Source organism: Pleurodeles waltl, chromosome 12, assembly GCF_031143425.1.
Source record: "Pleurodeles waltl isolate 20211129_DDA chromosome 12, aPleWal1.hap1.20221129, whole genome shotgun sequence".
Lineage (NCBI taxonomy): Eukaryota > Metazoa > Chordata > Amphibia > Caudata > Salamandridae > Pleurodeles > Pleurodeles waltl.
Window position 1 is genome coordinate 207,376,058 of NC_090451.1, and position 18,286 is coordinate 207,394,343.

Here is an 18,286-nt window from a genome sequence, read left to right on the forward strand (position 1 = left end):
ATTCCTGTCTCCCACCCAGTCTGTGTTGCTTCTTCTCTTCTACTTTTCACCCTCCTGTTGTCTGTTACCCACCCTGCATTAGTCAGGCAAAGACAGAGCAGTCGTTAAGATAGTTCTGTCGAGCTACCATGCAATCACTAAGAATACGAGGAGAGATTTAATTTCAAATAAAACTGAGAATGCCAGTGATTTATCTAAAAAGCTTTAAAAAGTGCTCAAAGACTTTATCACCCCTTACTCCTGCTCCCTAAGTACACTGGCCTCCCAGCAACTTTGTGACTCCTTGGCCTATTTCTTCAAAGAAAAACACAAAAGTGATCTATAAAAAGTTTCCCACCGGCCAAAGTCACTTTAAGCCAATGGGACATTTGATTAACGCGAAGTCCAGTTACCTTGCCGGTGTATGCCCTCTAAGAGTTATTGCTAAACTTGCACCTACTGTCACACCTGCCATTCTCTACCTCTTCAATCTATCCATAGACACACCCAAAATCCCTCTAGTGTTGTGGATTCATTTTAGCACGTTGCTTGGGCACACTTATTTTAGCTTAGGCCTGTGCCCTTTTTACCTAGTTACACGCTTATATTTCATTTATTCCTTATAATTCATTTTAGCGTAACTTTCTTTTAGTGATGTTTTATTTTTTTCTCATCAGCTACTATTCTGCGAAAGTGTTGTAGATTAGTTCTTTTGCACAACATTTTACATAGTGCCTCCTCTCAAGGATGCACCAAGTAGTTTATCTAGTACTGCTGCCACATGAGTGTGGAGCCAGCCTTCAACACTTGTACTAATTATCATCATCTCAGGCCTATTCTCAGAATACACGTTTTCTTATAAAAACACTACATTGTCCTGTAGGAAGCTGGACTGGTGTTGGGGGGCGGGGGGTACCTAAGGCACTTACACCACATACCAGGTCCATGGCTCCCCTATCAGTGAAATGTAGGCAGTGTCTAGAAGCCAGCCTCTCTAGAGGTAGCTGTGGATGAGCAGCCAAGGCTTATCTAGGATACATGCAATGCTCATGTAATACCACTGTAGTCACACAGCACTTACACACATGAAAGAAAACACTCAGTGTTACAAAAATAAAGGCACTTTATTTTAGTGACACAATTACCAAAAAGTACTAGAGAGGCAACCCTTCAAAAGGAGGTAAGTAAAACACTAGATCTGTACACTAGTAATCAGAAATAGGCATAAAAAGCAGTAGAAACCAGTGCAATAGCAATAGGTAACAGTGACCCTAGGGGGTGACCAAACAATACACTAAAGAAAAGGAATACGAATGCAGGACCCCCAATTAGGTAAGTGGAATGTGTAGAGTGGAGCTGGGGGTACTAGGAAACCCCAAAGGTAAGGACCGCAGTGCTCACCAGCAACCAGGAGAAAAGGAGTAAGTTAGTGGATTTTCCCCAAACCACCCAAAAGGAAGGAAAAGAAGAACATGCAACACCCAGACAAGACTGCAGGAAACCAGTGGTGGATTCCTGAAGAGGAAGCCCTTTGGAAGAAGGGGACCAAGTCCAGAAGTCACATGAAGGTCCAATCGGAGTATGAGCTATTACCCACCCAGCTGTGGATGCAGGAATTGGTTTACGGTGATGTGAAGGTCAGCACTGCAGCCCTGGAGCCCTGGAGTCAGTGACGAGTTCCTTAGGAATGCAGACGACATTCCACGCTGGAAGAAGAATTGCAGTCGGGTGTTGGTGCAGGAAATCCACCAACAAGCCTTGGCAAAGGTCACGATTGGCAAAAAGTGGAACTGCCAGGGACCAGCAAGGCCCAGGAGGACTCAACCCAGGAGGGGGAGTCAGAGGGGACCCTCAAAACAAAGAGCCCACAAAAGCAAAGACAGCACCCTTAGGAGTCTCACCGGATGTGGACACAGAAGTCGCAAAAGAGCCCACAGACAACACAACTGAAGAAAGGTCCCACACAGCAGGAGAACCACGCAGAGGGCTGCCCGTCGCAGGAAGGAGTGCTGAGGACTGGACCTATATGTAGCTTGAGATGCAAACAAGACTTGGCAGCTGCAAGATATGTGGTGCATGGGTGTACTGTCCTGTGTGGGAAGGGAAGGGCTTACCTCTACCAAAGTTGGAGAACCAAGAAGACTACTCCGGACTACCATCTGTGATGCAGGATCCATGCAGCTCAGGATGAGAGGAGATCTATGTAGCCAGTCGTCGTTGCAGTAGGTGCCTGCTGATGCAGGGGAGTGACTCTTTCACTCCAATGGAGATCTTCCTTTCCGTGCAGGCTGAAGACTTGCCGCCTTAAGAGGATGCACAGCCGGGGAAATGTTGCAGAAGGAGCTGTGGAAACAATGTCGCAAGCAGAGCCTTCTTCGATGATGCAGGATGTCGTTTCCTGTAGGGCCCAGTCACAGTTCCGGTGGCTATAAGTCGAAGCAGAGGTTGCAGAGGAGTCCTGCTGGAATCTTGCAAGCACCCATCCAAGAGAGAGACCCTAAATAGCCCTGAAAGGCCGATTAGTCACCTAGCAAGGTGAGCACCTATCAGGAGGGGGCTCTGACATCACCTGCCTGGCCACTCAAGATTCTCCCAGAGGTCCCTGCCAATCTTGGATTCAAGATGGGAGAACCCAGGGACCCTCTGGAGGAGCACTGAGCACCACCCTTGGGGTGGTGATCGACAAGGGAGTGGTTACTCTGCTTTCCATTGTCCAGTTTCACACCAGAGCGGGGACTGGAGGTCCCAGAAACTTTGTAGACTAGTTTATGCACAGAGGGCACCACATAAGCCCTTCAAAGCATACCAGTGGGGAAGCTACCCCTCCCAAGCCATGTAACACCTATTTCCAAAGGGAGAGGGTGCCACCCCGCCCCCCCCCAAGCAAACCCCCATACCCCCCCAAAAATAACAAAATCTTTGTTCTGCCTTCCTGGGCTTGAGCTGTTCAAGCAGCAGGAGAGCAGAAACCTGTCTGAGGGGTGGCAGCAGCTTGGGCTGCCTGAAAACCCCTAGAAGGCTGGTAGGAGCAATTCTGGGGGTCCTCTAAGGAGCCCCCAGAGTTCATGGAATCCTACTTCTATTACCAGCAACAGTATTGGGGTATGATTCCAACATGGTTGATACCAAACATGCCTAGGTTAGGAGTTACCAATATGTAGCTGGACATGGGTAGTGACCTATGCGGATTACACACAAAATGGTGCCCCCACACTCACGAAGTCCATGAAAATGGCACTGGAGTTCATTGGTTAAATCGACCAGTTCTGCACCAGCACCAGTTTTTGTACAAACTGCTTCTGGTTACTCTGCCGACACTGATGAGTTTTCTTCAAACTCTTCAGCATATACTACTGCACCTGTATCAAGAGTACGCAAGCTTTTCAGTTGGCTTTAAATAATTACTTGGTTCGTCCATGGTATTATCTGTGGATACTACTGACACTGCTTGCTTTTCTCCTTTGCATTGGTTTTATCATAGTTTTCTTTCTACTGATACATGGTCACTATCTTCCTGAATGTTCTGCTGTTGAACTGGTGAATGAAGCTTTAAAGTCTTACCTATCCTCACAGAAGGTCCAAAGAGGCTTGTTCCTTGTGAACATTTCAGCTGTTCCAGTTCCTGATGGGATTGTTGGGATAAAGTACTGTATTATATATTTGGTCCTACTGAAATGATTCAAATTCCACATATTTTCAAAGTATCTATGAATTATATTATTACACCAGGGGTTTTCTGATCACTGGGATGTAAAAAACAGTTGAATCTATGCTTTCTGGCCTTGAATATTAAACTATCAGAAAGTGAAAATGTTTGTATGACAAATGTGAATTATGGGGGAACGTTATCGCCATTACGGATATTTTCTGCATTGAGCTGGTACCCCAAGGGTAGTTTACAATTGCACACAATGGGAACATGGTACAACTCCTCCAATGGGGAGTTCTAAAACAAGTGTGCATAGTGTACCTTGCCTGATGCAAAGAATGCAGAGTCTCACTATTACAAATTATCTCCCTCTAAAGCAAGAAAAATATTGCTAACTGATTCCAAATTTATTTGGATTCCTTTGTTTCCCAGTTGGCTGCTAAGGGCTATGAGTCTTGGAAGAAATTAGAGCATGCCTTATTTCTTTACAAATTATTTTTTTAATGACACCGTCTAGCAAACAACTTGCCTCAGGTAACAACATTTTTTTTTTTTTTTTTTTTTAAAAGGCCAGTATTCCCATTTTTGTGAAATTTGGCAATAGATTTTCAATGTCACTGAAGAACAGCTAAATAGCGGAGTTCAGGACAGTACCTTTAATTCGTCACTTTCTAGTCCCAGAGGTTGTTCTTGTGGCCAGTGGACACAAATGGCAGTGACGCCCATTTTGTAAACTCCACACAGTATTAGAGCGAGCACACCTGACGCTTGTTACGTCACCACACAACACTATGGTATTGTCACAACATACAGCGTCGGCAAACTGGGCCAACAATGGTTACTATCATCCACATTACCAGCTGTAAAAGAACACATTAGTCTCCTTTCAAATGATGTAGACTCACAAGATTTCTTGTTAGGTCCTAGAAAGCCACGCTCAAAATGTTTCTTGCAGCCCGGTTAAGACAAATTGACAAGCAAAGTACAGAGAAGGCTCTAGCTGTTGTCGATAATGATATAAACATTTAGTCTTAACCAAAATTCCACACTAAAAAACATTGCGTCATCTGCAATTGGCATCATTCAAAATTACATGTCACTTTTACCCCGTGGACAGAGTCAGCTTAGGTCCATTATATAGTTGGGTTGGAAGTTACAAGTTCTGAAAAGCAGCTGTGTGCCCTGGCAGCACGTCAACTCTAAAGAGTTATTTGCCACATTTCAATCGACACAAGAGCAACAGATTATGGCTAAGAAAGAGGCTACTTACACCATGCTAAATATAGAAAAGTTAGAAAAGTTGTGTTTTACTGTGGCTGAAATTTCATTGCGAGTATACTTAATAGTTGGAGTGATTAATCTGCCCATTTCAACTTTTCAATTGACTTAGTGTTTAACTTTCGTGTAGGCAGATTTCAGCAGTTAAGAGACATACAATCACAAGGTGTGGGAGCTACCTTTCAATTATAGATGTTTGAATGGTAAGACAGAGGTCTCTCAGCAGAAGCAAATGTGAGACTTCTGTAAGTCATTCTATGATTTACAAACAGGTGTCCTTGCACAGCAAATGCAATGAGGTAGTGGCAAACTTGGCTTGCTTTCTGAAGGTTATTTCTGTTTCTTTGATTCACCCAGTGTTCCAGATACTTTCAAATGGAAGTTATTTAATGCTGAGTGATGAAGGCTGCTGTGGTATGAAACCTGGAATCGCATATGCGATTTGGGTTTCTCAAATTGTAACTTCCTGTGGCAATGTGTTATTCCCCCCACCACCCACATGAGATACAAGTAGCAGAACTGTGGCCTCACATAGCTACTTCAAATGTAAATTTTGAGAAGCTAAGCAAACTGAAGGCTTTTTTGTTTCATAAACATGTGGCTCTTACATCAGCCCAAGAGATCTGCAACCTTCAAGTAGCGATGTCATCTGCAGTTCTTATTAAATACCAACTTCCCCAAATATTTTGGAGAATTGGTGAGCAGGATTTTAATACATCTAATACTATTGGGATTGTGCACTTAAGGCTGTAGGTTCTGGGTTCGTCACCACTTTTCAGACCGTGTTTGGAGTAATATCGTCAGCAATCCACTCTCCTTTTTTGAGTATCTTTGGTGGATTCCCAATAACTTTGGCAATTGCTGGCATAATTTTTCTGCTATTGCCATTTTTGATTCACAATGATTGCCCCATCTAAACAAAGTGGAGTGATGGAGCTGCCACCAGCCGAACTGTGTTGTGAATGCATGATGTAGTATTTCATAGCATCACTGTTGAAGGAGCTTGAATTGAATTGGTCATTGTCATTCAGACTGGCTCTCACCTTTGTGCAGCAGATTTTCAGTTGCTTGTGGCGCCTCTTTGAATGTGCACCGGAGGTGTGTCTTCCTGTGCAGCTTGTACCTTCTTCGAACATTCATCTATTAATGTTCTCTTACGAGGGTTAATTCACAGACATGCCCATTGAGACTGGGGCTGTTGCACGAAGCAACCTATGAGCTGCCCCTTGTGGATGTCATGGCTCCTTGTGCTTCGTCATCTGGCATTGCTCAGATCTCGTTTCCTAGGATGACCCTGTGGCTGAGGCACCTGCACATGTGAGCTCCGTGGATCTTGCCTCTGACGAGCTGGCCGCCTGCCAAACTGGGGTCTTTTGTGGCTTCCATCGCCAATGATGATGATATGTTTCCTGCAGGATCATGACTATTGCGAAATATGACCTTTGGCATTTTTGTTTCAAGATCTAAATTGTCCTTTTAACATGGCCAGATATGCTTGTGAACTTGGACATTTGTATCTCATTTATGTATATTTTAATGGGCTTTTAGGGTCGTAGTCTTAAGTGTAGTTTATTTTAGGGCTTGACCCTGCATTCTTATCCCAAAAATAGGGAGGGTGTCATGGGTTAATTTTAGGGCCTTGCTTGGGCACACTTATTTTAGCTTATGCCTGTGCCCTTTTTACCTAGTTACCTAGTTCAATTATTAATTTTAATTCATTTTAGCATAGCTTGTTTTTAGCAGGTTTTTTATTTTTCTACTTAGCTGATAGACTGCAAAAGTGTTGTTGATTAGTTCCTTTGCACAACATTTCACGCTGTGCTGCTGCTCAAAGCTGTACCCAATAGTCTGTTACTGCAGCCACAAGAGTGGCGAGCCAGCCTTCGAAACTTATACGAATTATCATGTCAGACCAACTCAGAATACACAATGTTTTATTATAAAAACACCACCCAGGCCAAAGGAGGAGAGAGAGGTAATTCCAGTCAGAGGAGTCATCCACTGCTGTGTGCCACTTCGCTGCAACCTCGCTGACCTCAGCCATGTCTCTACAGCCAATCAAGGAGAAGAAGGGCAGACTCCTGTCTTTAGGAATGAGAGCGGGAGTTCCTTCCAGGGACTAGTACAGGCATAAAAGGCCATCACTGCTATGCTCTCAGGCAGATGCTAAGAAGTGTAGGTAGAAATTCATAGACCCGTTTATTGCATGATGAAGGGACTTTTTATTTGTTTCTCATTGTTGGTCACAAGCAGCACTGATATGTTTCATCCTCCTAATAATCGCAGCTCATGCTTATCATAGAATGCAGTCCCTTCAATAAATAAATTAAAAACTGTCCTGCATATCTTTGTTTGCCTTTATTAGCGGGGGACTTGTGCAAATGAGAGAAAGGGGTGAGATCTACCAATCAGGACTTCCCTGAGAACTCAGTGTCATGTTTCTTAGGCCGCCACAAATCACTTTTACTTCCTAGTTTTGGGTGAGGTGCTGCTGCCGCTCAAAAACCAGCCATCTTACCTCCATGGTAAGTGTCCTACGACACTATCCTGGAAAGCTGCAGTGCTCTCCCCACTATTTGGGGTGGGGTGGGGGGGGGGGGGGAGGGAGGAAAGACCCTAAAAATGTGGCTCTGTTACCTTTGCTTTGAAAAATTTTGGACAGCCTAGTTAACAAACAGCTCATGATGTTTGAGGATTAAGTTGGGACTTAGAGCTGTCCACAGTAAGAAGACTGTGTTAGAGACATTCACTGAGACCATCCACCTCTTCTTTGATGCAGGCTCATCTGCCATGTTTGTGCTGCTAGATCTGTATGCAGCCTTTGACACCATCTTTCACGCAACTCTGCTAAGTAGACTACTTGAGATGGGTGTCGGTGGTAAAGCTTGATTGGATTGCATCCTTTTTTTAGCAGACGCCAATGGACAATCATGCTGGGCCCATTTAAGTCTCGCCTTATCACCAGCAATAAAGGGGCTCATTGTTGAGCCCTACATAGTTCAATAGCTAAAAAGCCCCCACATCGTCCAGATCGTCAAATCTTGTGGCTTCAATGTCATCTAATATGCAGATGATACTCAGCTGATCATCTCGTTTGGGCAAGACTATGAGAATTAAGCTTGGTTTCGTAGACTGCATAAGAAGGATCCCAGCTTGGATGTTGGCGAATTATCTGCAATTTAACAATGACAAGACCAAAATTCTGCTGTTTGGCTAAGCCCAGGACTTTTGGTCTCCTGAGTGGTAGCCTCCTGAACTTGAGGCTGCCTCTCTCCCAGGCCATCCGTGAAAAATATGGGCATCAAATGAAATCGATCATTGTCCATGAAGGACCATGTGTTTGCAATCTGTGGTGCTTGCTTCTCCATCATGTGACTACTGTGGAAAATCTTCCGCCCCCTTACCGTCTGCTGCAAGGAAAACCTTGGTCCAGGCCCCAGTTCTAAACCAAATAGATTACAGCAACACCTTGCTCATGGCTACTAATGACACCTGCAGGAAGTTGGCTCTGTATATGCTATCTCAAAGTGAGATAGTGTGCAAAGAGTCCTTAGAGGTTGATAGTGGCAAAATTAGATAATACTAATACTAATCTATTTTGTGGTAGTGTGGTCGAGCAGTAGGCTTATCAGAGGGTAGGGTTAAGCATTTGTTGTACACACAGGCAATAAATGAGAACACACACTCAAAGACTTAACTCCAGGCCATAGGTTTTTACATAGAAAAATAATATTTTCAGAATTCATTTTAGAACCACAAGATTCAGAATTTAGGTAAGTACATAAATTGTAAGGTACTTCATACAGGTTAAGTATGGAACTTTGAATTAAAACAGTAATGTACACAGTTTGGGCAAAAATGTCAATAAGCTATTTTAAAAGTGGACGCTGCGAAAATCAACAGTTCCTGGGGGAGGTAAGTAATAGTTAGTTTCTCAGGTAAGTAAAGCACTTACAAGTTCAGTCTCCTGGGCACAGGCAGCCCACTGTTGGGGGTTCAAGTCAACCCCAAACACCCAGCACCAGCAACAGAGGGCCGGTCAGGTGCTGAGGTCAAAGTAGGGCCCAAATAGCATAGGCACCTATGGCGAACAGGTGTGCTCTGGTTCCAGTCTGCTAGCAGGTAAGTACCTGCGTCCTCGGGGAGCAGACCAGGAGGGTTTTGTAGAGCACTTGGGGGGGGGGGCACACAAAATACACCCTCAGCGGCACAGGAGCGGTGTGCGCAGTAGGTGTTGAGTTTTGTATGGAAAGCAATAGAGGGACCAAGGGGTCACTCTGGCAATGCAGCCAGGACACAGGGGGGCTTCTCGGGCCAGCCACCGACTGGGCTAGGATGAGGGCCGCCTGCTGGTAACTCCTGTACCGGTGGTTGGTTCCTCTCGGTCCTGGGGGCTGCGGGTGCAGTGCTTTGTCCAGGCGTCAGGTTCCTTTGTTACCAGGTAGTCGCGGTCAGGGGGAGCCTCTGGATCCTCTCCGCAGGCGTCGCTGTGGGGGGGTGCAGGTAGTTTGACACAGGGTGTCCATGTCATTGGAGTCGCCTGGAGGTCCTCTCTGCAGTGTTAGTTCTCCTGAACTCGAGCCGGGAGCAGAGTGTGAAGACTCACGCTTCCGGAGTGAGGCAAGAGTCTCTTTAAAGTTGGTTTCTTGGTTGCTGTTTGTGGACAGAGCCGCTGTCCTTAGGAGGTTCTTGGTCCTTTAGGTGCAGGTCAGTCCTCAGAGGTCGCTGGTCCCGCTGGATGCGTCACTGTGCAGGTTTTCAGAGTCGGGAGACAGGCCGCTAGGGCTGGGGCAAAGTCCGTTGTCGTCTCAGTCATCTCTGTGGGGATTTCAGGTCAACAGTCATCCTTTCTTCAGGTTGCAGGAATATGATTTCCTCATTTACTCAATTAGGGGTGTGTTTAGGTCTGGGGGGCAGTAGCCAGTGGCTACTGTCCTTGAGAGTGGCTACACCCTCTTCGTGCCTCCTCCCTGTGCGGAGGGCGGCACATCCCTAATCCTACTGGTGGAATAAGATGGAGGATTTCTTAAGGCAGGGGTCACCTCAGCTCAGGTCACATTAGGGGCTGTCCTGACTGGTGGGCGGCGACTCCTTGTTTTTCCACATCATCTCCTCCAGATTTGCCGCCAAAGTGGGGGCTGTGTCCGGGGGTCAGGCATCTCCACTAGCTGGAGTGCTCTGGGACATTGTAACACGAAGCCTCAGCCTCTGAGGCTCACTGCTAGGTGTAACAGTTCCTGCAGGGGTGAGGTGTGAAGCACCTCCACCCAGTACAGGCTTTGTTTCTGGCCCTAGAGAGCACAAGGCTCTCACCCCAGGGGGTCAGAGACTTCTCAGTGGCAGGCTGGCACAGACCAGTCAGTCCTGCACTGAAGGATTGGGTAAAATACAGGATGCATCTCTAAGATGCCCTCTGTGTGCATTTTTTAATAAATCCAGCACTGGCATCAGTTTGGGCTTATTATTCTGTGAAGTTTGATACCAAACTTCCCAGTATTCAGTGTAACCATTATGGAGCTGTGGAGCTCGTTTTAACAAACTCCCAGACCATATACTTTATATGGCCACACTGTACTTACAATGTCTAAGAATGGACTTGGACACTGTAAGGGCTTATTGCTCATGCACATATGAGCTCACCTGTGGTATAGTGCACCCTGCCTTAGGGCTTTAAGGCCTGCTAGAGGGATGACTTACCTATGCCACAGGCAGTATTTTGTGTGCATGACACCCTGAGGCGGATGCCATGTCGACTTAGCCTTTTTCACCCCACCAACACACACAATCTGAAATGGCAGTGTGCATGTGTTAGGTGAGGGGTCCCTTAGAGTGGCACAACACATGCTGCAGCCCTTAGGGACCTTCCCTGGTCACAGGGCCCTTGGTACCACTGGTACCTTTTACAAGGAACTTATCTGTGTGCCAAGGGGTATGCCAATTGTGGAAACAATGGTACATTTTTAGTGAAAGAACAGTGGTGCTGGGGCCTAGTTAGCAGGGTTTTAGCACACTTCTCAGTCAAGTCAGCATCAATATCAGGCAAAAAGTGGGGGGTAACTGCAGCAGGGAGATATTTTCCTACAACACCTTACAGACCAAACTCCAGGAAGTGCAGAATACGGGCACTCGCCTGGTTTGCTATTCGCCAACAGATTCCACGCCTGCACCCAATTTGAGATCCTTGCACTGGCTGCCTGTCAGAAAACACACATTCAAGATCTGCTGCCTCAATCACAAGGCTCTGATGAGTGGAACCCTCACATATCTAAAGGACAAACTGAGTTACTATTGTCCTGCAAGGACGCTTAGATCAAGTTAAGTATTCTTGATGTTCCCCAGCATCCATGCCACTAGAATGAGCAGCAGAGCCTTTTCCTTTCTCGCCCCCTCGGCCAGAAATCAACTTTATTATATCTGTGCTGATGCTCAGACTTTCTGAAGTTTAAAAAAAATCTTGTAGACATGGTTGTTCTAGCTGTTGTAGTGTTTCCATAGTGACCCAGCACCGAGATATACCCTTGGAATGATTTGCCACACTATATATACTAAGTAGAAATAACATAATATAAAATAAGGGGAAAGAAAACTCAATGATGCAGCAATCACCAGCCATAATGCACAAGTTACTTCGGTAACAAAATATCTGGTAGAGACATATTCTAGTTGCAGATTCCCTACCTAAGAATTTCCCCCAGGTGTCAAACTGGATCTGGAGACTTTTCTTCGAGCAATATCCTTGCGCGTCTGTAGGTGGCGTCGGTCGACTCCACGGGCATCGCTGTCACCGTGATGACGTTGGGAGTAGTATATAGAAGCCGCCTATGCATAGTGACGTCGGTTTCTTTTAACTACTTTCCACGCCAAAGCGCAGAGCCGCTAAGAACACTGAGATTGGTGCGCCAGAGCTAAGGACCTGAAAGAGGAAACCCTGTCCCTAGAAATCAGTTCGCAAGTGGGAAGGATGGGTGGGCAGTAAGGAATCTGCAGCTAGAATATGTCTCTACCAGATATTTTGTTACCGAAGGTAAGTAATTTGTACATCTGATAGAGACTTCTAGTTGCAGATTCCTTACCTTAGAATAGATATCCAAGCAATGCCACTCTCGGAGGTGTGCTGCGAACCAAGATCATACTAGGAAGTCACGCAGGACCAAACGACCAAAGTAGCCGTCCTGACTGACCTGACTGTCCAGGCAGTAATGTTTAGCAAATGTGTGCAGGGACGCCCACGTAGGTGCTTGGCAGATATCCAGGACAGGAACTCTGCATGCTAACGCAGAGGAAGCAGCAATCGCTCTGGTGGAATGAGCACGCAAGCCCTCAGGGGGTTGCTTGTTGGCCAAAGCGTAGCACAGTTTGATGCAAAGAAGCACTCATCGAGAGATGGTACGCTTTTTCACCGCCTTCCCTTTTTTCGCACCCACTTACCCAACAAAGAGTTTATCGTCCACCTGGAAATCTTTAGTACGATTAAGATAGAACACCAACGCTCTTTTTGGGTCCAGACGGTGGAGTCTTTCCTCTTCAGGGGAAGGATGTGGGTGTGTGCAGAAAGTAGGCAGGGTGATGGACTGGCCTACAAGAAAAGGCATAGGAAGCCTTAGTGCGCAGCATCACTTTGTCAGGGTGCACAGACAAGTATGGAGGTTTAGATGTAAGGGCCTGAAGCTCACTCACCCTGCGAGCGGAGGTGACAGCAACAAGAAAGACAGTTTTGAAGGTGAGGAGCCGCAGTGGACAATTATGCATCAGCTCACAAAGAGTACACATCTAATAAGCAAGGACAAGATTGAGGTCCCACTGGGGCATGATAAAGAGAGTGGGAGGAAATAAATGGGTGAGTCCTTTTAGGAATCTACTCAAAATAGGAGATTTAAAAAGTGAGGGCTGATTAGGTAGCCTAAGGAAGGTCGAAATGGCAGATAAATACCCTTTAAGGGTTCCCAAAGAAGAGCCCTGCTGGGCCAAAGAAAGACTAAACAGAAGAACCTTGGATTGAGGGGCAGAGAGGAGATCAACAGATTTGTTGGTACATCATGCCACAAATTTATTCCAACGACCGGCACATACACTTTTGGTTGAGGGACCCCTGGCTGCCAAGATAACATTGCAGACTTTGGGTGGAAGATCATAAGTCGTCAACTGTTGCCTCTCAATCTCCACACATGAAGGCGGAGGTTGGACAGGTTGGGATGAAGAACCGCCCCCTGTTGCTGCGACAGAACATCCACCCAAAGAGGCAGCCTGAGTGGAGGATGGATAGACATGCTCAATAGCTCTGGATACCAGACTCTCTGTGCCCAGTCCAGAGTCACCAAGATGACTTGGGCTCGGTCCTTCCTGATCTTCTTGAGAACTATGGGCAGGAGTGGTATAGGTGGAAAGGCGAAAAGCGTATCCGAGCGAGTGCCGCCTTGGAAACTCCAACGTGCAAAACAGCTGACAATGCGTGTTCTCTGCAGAGGCGAACAGATTTAACCAAGGCTCTCCCCACTGCTGAAAGAGACCTTGCGTCACACCGCCGGATGGAGACGCCATTTGTGATCTGCTGTTTACAGATGGCTGAGTTTGTCTGCTCTGGCGTGGAGGGAACCTGCCAGATGTTGAACCATCAGGGTAATGTTCCAGCCATGTCTAGAGGAGTAGTGCCTCCTGACAAAGGGTCCAGGACACTACTCCTCCCTGTTTGTTGCAGTATCACATGGCGGTAGTATTGTATTTTAAGATTGATATGGAGCCCAGACTCCGCCGGAAACCAGAGGCCTCTGATCTCCACCTCTCCCATGTGGCCACCCAGAAATGACATATCTGTCACTATAGAGAGAACTGGTTGGGGAAGGGAGAGCGATCTGCCATGGACCTAATGCGGATTTGAAAGCCACCACTGCAGGTCTTTCGCAGTCACCTCCGAGATCTGGACCATGTCGGACAGATTCCCCTGATGCAGTGCCCACTGGAACTTCAGGTCCGACTGCAGAGGACGCATATGCCATCTAGCTTGTGTCACTAGCAGGATGCAGGAGGCCATGAGGCCCAGCAGCCTCAGAGTCCATCTCACCGAAACCCAAGACAGAGGCTGAAAGATCAGAATCATAGCCTGAATATCTTGGACCACTTTTCTGGAAGATAAGCCTGAAACTGCACTGTGTCAAGAACAGCTCAGATGAAAGGAAGCGTCTGAGAGGAAGTCAGGTGGGACTTTGGCACATTTGTAGTGAACCCCAGCTTGTGCAGGAGGTTTTCCGTTGTCTGAAGGTGGGAGACGACTTTCTGGAATGAGTCTGCCTTCAACAGCCAGTCGTCGAGGTAGGGGAAGACTGACACCACTAACCTGAGCAGATGAGCTGCAACCACCGCCATCACTTTCGTGAACACCCGAGGGGCGCTGCTAAGGCCGAAGGAGAGCATGGTAAACTGAAAGTGCTCAAGATCTACCACGATTCGCAGGTAACGTCTGTGGGCAGGCAGGATGGGGATGTGGACATAAGCGTCCTGCAAGTCCAACGCTACTATCCAGTCTTCTGGGTCCAAGGCAGACAGAACCTGAGCCAAGGTGAGCATTTTGAATTTCTCCTTCTTGAGGAAGTAGTTTAGGTCCTGAAGGTCTAGGATAGGACGTAAGCACCAGAAAGTGGCGGGAATAACAACCATGACCTACTTCGGGCACAGGGACCTTTTCTCTAGCTTCCTCGCCCAAGAGAGCCCCGACATCCTGGAGAAGTGCCAAATGATCCTCTGGAAGGTGACTGAAGGATGGAGGCATGGTTGGTGGAGCAGATTCGAAAGTGAGGGAGTAGCCTTTTCAAACTTTCTGCAAAACCCACCTGTCTGTAGTGATGTATTCCCCATGGGGCAGGTGATGGCGAATCCTGCCGCCAACTCGATGGGAGTGAGGGGACGGACTAGGAGGGTTTGGAGCTTGCAACTGAGGCAGAGGTGGACTGGGCAGACCTCTAGTTCCCTGTCCCACACCCACGTGGGATTCCGCGTCCCCGGCCACGCAGAGGCTGGACAGCATGGGTGGCATGGTGGAGGACCCAACAGGGAGCCCCTTCTGTGGCCACGAAAGGGGCAAAAAGCAGACTGTAGGGGGCGAGGGGCAAAGGAAAAGCCAAGGGACCGAGCTGTAGCCCAGGAATCCTTGAATCTCTCCAAGGCAGAGTCCGCTTTGTCTCCAAAGAGACAGGAGCCATCAAAGGGCATGTCCATGAGTGACTGTTGGACATCCCCAGAAAGGCGTGGCGTTGTAAGGCCACCGTCGTAGCAACCGATCTGCCCAGAGAGTCGATCGCGTCCAGCCCACAACGGATCGTGAACTTTGCCACATCTCTCCCATCGTTCACAGCTTGGGAGACAATAGCATGGGCCTCCTCAGGTATGTGCAGCAGGACTTGCGCAACCGGATCCCACAAAGAGTGGGTATAGCAGCCCACAATGCATGCAGTGTTCACAGGCCCCAGCGCAAGACTGGAGGAAGAAAACAACTTCTTACTAAACTGATCCAGTCTTTTTGATTCCCTGACTGGAGATGTGGAAAGGAATGCACCTGAAGAAGAGGAAGCCTGGATGACAAGACTCAGGCGTAGGGTTTTGGGACAGGAATTTAGGGTCATTTGGAGTGGGACGATAGGGGTGTGCGATAGTCCTATTCACAGGAGCCCATGTGTTAGGTTTGGACCAGGTACCCAAAAGGACATCGGTGAGGGCTTCATTAAATGGCAAAAGGGGTTCTGAAGTAGAAGCCCCTGGCTGAAGCACCTCCATCAGGAGATTAGACCTGACCTCTACAGTAGGAAGCTCAAGGACAAGGACTTCAGCTGCCCTACTGACCACCATACCATAAGTCGCTCCCTCCGCCGTAGCCACAGTAGGAGGAGACAGCATGCCAGCGTCAGGAGAAGTATCCAGACCACTGGCGTTGCCCAATTCCTGAGCCCAGTCCAAAGATGGGTCATCTTGGTAGTCATAAGGGTCCAGGGAAAAAGGGTCTGAATCTGACCTGGGGTGAATAGGCCCCATCAAAGACAAAGGCGGCGTCGACTGACGGGATAAGGATCGGGTCAACATCGATAGTGGCCACTACAGATGTCGGGAGCGTCGACAATCGACCTGGAACGAGGAAATGTCTTGAGTGCGCGACAGGTGACCTCGGTGGCCGGAGCTGAAGCCGAACCCGAACCCGAAGGTCCCTCAACTGAACCCATTGGGCCTGAAGGCGCCGTATCTGGGCGGTCCACCCAAAGATGAGGTGCATGGCCTCATAAATTTCTTTAAGCTGGGCAGGGCTCGCTCCAGCTCTGGGAAACTCAGGGAAGCGCGGAACCGACCCAGAGGCAGGCTCTGAGGACGGAGGCCTTTAGCATCAACGCTTTTCCCGCATCGCGCCAGCCGAGCGACGGGGGGAAGTCGGAGAGCCATGGGATCTCTTCGACAACTTCTTCTTCTTCTTCCTACCTTGACCCGAGGATTTTAAAGAAGATGAGTGGTGATGGGCTCTGCGAACGGTCTCGAGATCTCCCCTCGATCGAGACTTACACGTAGTCGAGTGCCAGGCACTCGGAGCACCACTTCGGGTCGTGGTCGCGCTTGAGACACCACAGACAAACCCCATGAGGATCTGTCACTGACATCATGCGGTGACAGTCCTCGCACAGCTGGAAACCGGTCTTCGGGGACATCCTCGAAGCACTTAATATCTCACGAAAACTCAACAGTCGAAGTCTGTCAAAAACAGACCACAGTAGCTCTTCTCCGGATCAGCGCGTGGTGTGGAAAGAAAAGAACTGACGTCACTGTGCGAAGTTCCATCCCTCTTATCCATGTTGGCCTTTCACTCCTGCCATCCCTCATGTTTTCGATGTTACCCACCCCCATAAGAAAAAAAGTGCTATGACGTGGTCAGTGCAGGTCATACCATGGCGCTTTTTTCTACCTTTCAGCCATGGTGCACAGGAGCCACAACAAGGCTAAACGACATTGGCAAAGCCAATGCCAATATGTTTTTTTTAATGTGGTACTTCATTACCTTGAAAACTGCTGTACATGCCATGGTCTACACACATTTCTCACCTTTCTTTAAAACCTGCCAGATGGAGAAACTAAACTCTCAAATTTATTAATGAACATTGATAATATTCTGCAATGCCAAGGAAAGATTGTATTTCATCCTCTGGTTCAAGTAGCTTAAGTAGGAATTCAGCGGGGTCAAATTTTCAACTGACGCCCACCACCAAATTACCATGACTAAGTGATAGTAACCTCTCTTAAACTGGCAGATCTCTCTTTTTACATATAGTCCACTTCTCTGTAATCACTTAAGAACAAGCATGAAATCCTCATCATGAATTTTCCTATCTGAACCAAAAACTAAGCTTTTTATGAAAATGTTTAGCTGCTCAACCCCTTCAACTACTTTCTAAATGAGCCTTTGGATGCACACTGCAGTTAACAGTAAGCCAAAACACCAATGTAGCATGCCTAGTGCTCTAACAAAAGGAGTCAGTGGTGTTGACTCCTCACTAAGCAGCTTTCGGTGATGCACCAATGCCAAATCATCCTCTTAACCATGCATGCACTTCAAAACATGGACAGCACATTGTTAATACTGGTCAGATGTTGCCTGTCCACTCTAATGCATCTATTCAGTTCGCAAAGGTCTCTGCACATTCTAATTCCCCTCCCTCCACCTTGGATTCCTAAACATCTGGTGCGTGCTATTTTGATGACCATCTCCATATTTAGACCCAACTTTTTCCAAGTTATCCAACTAAGTCTTTGAAGATTCTATTATAAGCAGCACCATGCAAGTTTTATGGACTACCAGTCGTGCACCACCCTTCAGTATGACCTGGTGTTCAAATCCCTTCAACTGTCCCAAACTGTCCTCAGATACCCCTGGAAACCTTGTAATGGTGCTGTCATCGTCAACTTTAGTTACCATTGTAACATGATGTGGTGATTGTGAGCTTCAAGGTGATACCGAAGTTTTTCTGATGCCTCCAGACAAATCTCTGTTCATCCCTTTTTGAGTAGGATACTGGACAGAGACTGATGTACAGCTTAAATTCACTGACTTTCCTTGATTATTACAACACTGTTAGAAGTCTGGAGTGCTATCACTTTAAGGAGGGCTCATGTAGACTGCAGTGCTCAATATCACACTAACATAGCTTCCTTTCTTAACGGTTCCTATCTTAATGCCACCATTTGTAATCTGAGAATGTTGCGGAGGCTTGGTATGACATTTTATATTCAGTCTAATGACACCTCCGGAGTAGTTGTCTGGTGGGTGTCAGTAAGTAAGCTTTGTGTTTAAGTCTGAGGACCAAATCTACTGCAAACCTGCACACCACTGTTTGCAAGATAAATAGTAGCTACTCA

General features: G+C 47.1%; 1 protein-coding gene across 2 annotated transcripts in view; it reads right to left on the minus strand.

The window, feature by feature from the left end:
* ANKRD11 (ankyrin repeat domain containing 11) overlaps positions 1 to 18,286 on the minus strand; it is a 1,021,414-nt gene that overhangs the window by 207,903 nt on the left and 795,225 nt on the right. The gene's annotated exons all lie outside the window — the stretch shown is intronic.